The following is a 4,294-nucleotide window of genomic DNA, read 5'->3' as shown; positions in this document are numbered from 1 at the left end:
CACCAGTCTATAGATGGATCACTGGAGCTTGCACATTTTGTTAACACCTTTAGGATTGACAAAACCTTCTGGTTGCATCATATACAACTCTTCTTTAAGAAAACCATTAAGGAATGCAGTTTTGACATCCATTTGCCAGATTTCATAAATTGTGGCAATTGCTAACATGATTCGGACAGACTTAAGCATCGCTACAGTTGAGAAAATCTCATTGTAGTCAACACCTTGAACTTGTCAAAAACCTTTTTGAAACAAGTCAAGCTTTGTAGATAGTAACACTACTATCAACATCTGTCTTCCTCTTTAAGATCTATTTATACAATATGGCTTGCCGATCATCGGGCAACTCCACCAAAGTCCACACTTTGTTCTCATACATGGATCCCATCTCAGATTTCGTGGCCTCAAGCCATTTCGCGGAATCTGGGCTCATCATCGCTTCCTCATAGTTCGTAGGTTCATCATGGTCTAGTAACATGACTTCCAGAACAGAATTACCGTACCACTCTGGTGCGGACTGTACTTTGGAAGACTTACGAGGTTCTGTAGTAACTTGATCTGAAGTTTCATGATCATCATCATTAGCTTCCTCACTAATTGGTGTAGGAATCACAAGAACTGATTTCTGTGATGAACTACTTTCCAATTTGGGAGAAGGTATAATTACCTTATCAAGCTCTACTTTCCTCCCACTCACTTCTTTCGAGAGAAACTCCTTCTCTAGAAAGGATCCATTCTTAGCAACAAATGTTTTGCCTTCGGATCTGTGATAGAAGGTGTACCCAACAGTTTCCTTTGGGTATTCTATGAAGACGCGCTTCTCCAATTTGGGTTTGAGCTTATCAGGTTGAAACTTTTTTCACATAAGCATTGCAGCCCCAAAATTTAAGAAACGACAACTTTGGTTTCTTGCCAAACCACAGTTCATAAGGCGTCATCTCAACGGATTTAGATGGTGCCCTATTAAACGTGAATGTAGCTATCTCTAATGCATAACCCCAAAATGATAGTGGTAAACCGATAAGAGACATCATAGATCGCACCATATCCAATAAAGTGCGGTTACGACGTTCAGACACACCATAAGGTTGTGGTGTTCCAGGTGGCGTGAGCTGTGAAACTATTTCACATTGTTTTAATTTAAGACCAAACTCGTAACTCAAATATTCATCTCCGTGATCAGATCGCAGAAACCTTATTTTCTTGTTACGATGATTTTTCCACTCCACTCTGAAATTCTTTGAACCTTTCAATTATTTCAGACTTATGTTTCATCAAGTAGACATACTCATATCTGCTCAAATCATCTTGTGAAGGTCAGAAAATAACGATACTTGCCACGAGCATCAACACTCATTGGATCGCATACATCGGTATGTATTATTTCCAATAAGTCAGTAGCTTGTTCCATTGTTCCGGAGAACGGAATTTTAGTCATCTTGCCCATAAGGCATGGTTCGCAAGCATCAAATGATTCATAACCAAGTGATTCCAAAAATCCATCTTTATGGAGTTTCTTCATGTGCTTTACACAGATATGACCCAAACGGCACTGCCACAATTAAGTTGCACTATCATTATCAACTTTGCATCTTTTGGCATCAATATTATGAATATGAGTATCACTACGATCGAGATCCAACAAACTATTTTCATTGGGTGTATAACCATCGTAGGTCTTATTCATGTAAACAGAATAACAATTATTCTTTAACTTTAAATGAATAACCATATTGCAATAAACATGATCTAATCATATTCATGCTCAACGCAAACGCCAAATAACATTTATTTAGGTTTAACACTAATCCCGAAAGTATAGGGAGTGTGCGATGATGACCATATCAATCTTGGAACTACTTCCAACACTCATCATCACTTCCCCTTCAACTAGTCTCTGTTTATTCTGTAACTCCTGTTTCGAGTTACTAATCTTAGCAACCAAACAAGTATCAAATACTCAGGGGCTACTATAAACACTAGTAAGGCACACATCAATAACATGTATATCAAATATACCCTTGTTCACTTTGCCATCCTTCTTATCCAGCAAATTTTCAGGGCATTTTCGCTTCTAGTGACCATTTCCTTTGCAGTGTAAGCACTCAGTTTCAGGCTTTGGTTCAGCTTTGGGCTTCTTCGTGGGAGTGGCAACTTGCTTGTCTTTCCACTTGAAGTTCCCTTTCTTTCCCTTTGCCCTTTTCTTGAAACTAGTGATCTTGTCAACCATCAACACTTGATGCTTTTTCTTGATTTCTACCTTCATCGATTTCAACATCACAAAGAGCTCAGGAATCATTTTCGTCATCCCTTGCATACTATAGTTCATCACGAAGTTCTAGTAACTTAGTGATGGTGACTAGAGAATTCTATCAATCACTATCTTATCTGGAAGATTATCTCCCACTTGAAGCGATTGAAGTACACAGACAATCTGAGCACATGCTCACTAGTTGAGCGATTCTCCTCCATCTTTTAGCTATAGAACTTGTTGGAGACTTCATATCTCTCAACTCGGGTATTTGCTTGAAAATATTAACTTCAACTCCTGGAACATCTCATATGGTCCATGACGTTCAAAACGTGAAGTCCCGATTCTAAGCCGTTTAAGCATGGTGCACTAAACTATCAAGTAGTCATCATATTGAGCTAGCCAAACGTTCATAACGTCTGCATCTGCTCCTGCAATAGGTCTGTCACCTAGCGGTGCATTAAGGACATAATTCTTCTGTGCAGCAATGAGGATAAACCTCCGATCACGGATCCAATCCACATCATTGCTACTAACATTTTTCAACACAATTTTCTCTAGGAACATATCAAAAACAAACATATGAAAGCAACAACGCGAGCTATTGATCTACAACATAATTTGCAAAATACTACCAGGACTAAGTTCATGATAAATTTAAGTTCAATTAATCATATTACTTAAGAACTCCCACTTAGATAGACATCCCTCTAATCCTCTAAGTGATCACGTGATCCAAATCAACTAAACCATGTCCGATCATCACGTGAGATGGAGTAGTTTTCAATGGTGAACATCACTATGTTGATCATATCTACTATATGATTCACGCTCGACCTTTCGGTCTCTGTGTTCCGAGGCCATATCTGTATATGCTAGGCTCGTCAAGTTTAACCTGAGTATTCCGCGTGTGCAACTGTTTTGCACCCGTTGTATTTGAACGTAGAGCCTATCACACCGGATCATCACGTGGTGTCTCAGCACGAAGAACTTTCGCAACGGTGCATACTCAGGGAGACACCATATCATATGCAACGGTGACACCACGTGACGATCCGGTGACAGCACGAAGATGTATAACAGATAAACATCATATGCAATCAAAACATGTGACATGATATGGCCATGATCATCTTGCGCCTTTGATCTCCATCTCCAAAGTACTGTCATGATCTCTATCGTCACCGGCACGACACCATGATCTTCATCATCTTGATCTATATCAATGTGTCGTCACATGGTCGTCTCGCCAACTATTGCTCTTGCAACTATTGCTATCGCATAGCGATAAAGTAAAGCAATTATTTGGCACTTGCATCTTATGCAACAAAGAGACAACCATAGGGCTTCTGCCAGTTGCCGATAACTTCAACAAAAACATGATCATCTCATACAACAACTTATATCTCATCACGTCTTGACCATATCACATCACAAAATGCCCTGCAAAAACAAGTTAGACGTCCTCTACTTTGTTATTGCAAGTTTTACATGGCTGCTATGGACTGAGCAAGAACCGTTCTTACCTACGCATCAAAAACCACAACGATAGTTCGTCAAGTTGGTGCTGTTTTAACCTTCGCAAGGACCGAGCGTAGCCACACTCGGTTCAACTAAAGTTGGAGAAACAGACACCCGTTAGTCACCTGTGTGCAAAGCACGACGGTAAAACTAGTCTCGCGTCAGCGTACGCGTAATGTCGGTCCGGGACGCTTCATCCAACAATACCGCTGAACCAAAGTATGACATGCTGTTAAGCAGTATGACTTGTATCGCCCACAACTCACTTGTGTTCTACTCGTGCATATAACATCAACGCATAAAACCTAGGCTCTGATACCACTATTGGGGAACGTAGTAATTTCAAAAAATTTCCTACGCACACGCAAGATCATGGTGATGTATAGCAACGAGAGGGGGAGTGTATCTTCATACCCTTGAAGATCGCTAAGCGGAAGTGTTTATCAACGCGGTTGATGTAGTCGTACGTCTTCACGATCCGACCGATCCAAGTACCGAACGCACGGCACCTCCGAGTTCTGC

This window comes from Triticum dicoccoides, chromosome 2B (assembly GCF_002162155.2).
Source record: "Triticum dicoccoides isolate Atlit2015 ecotype Zavitan chromosome 2B, WEW_v2.0, whole genome shotgun sequence".
NCBI lineage: Eukaryota > Viridiplantae > Streptophyta > Magnoliopsida > Poales > Poaceae > Triticum > Triticum dicoccoides.
This window is presented reverse-complemented; position numbering follows the sequence as displayed.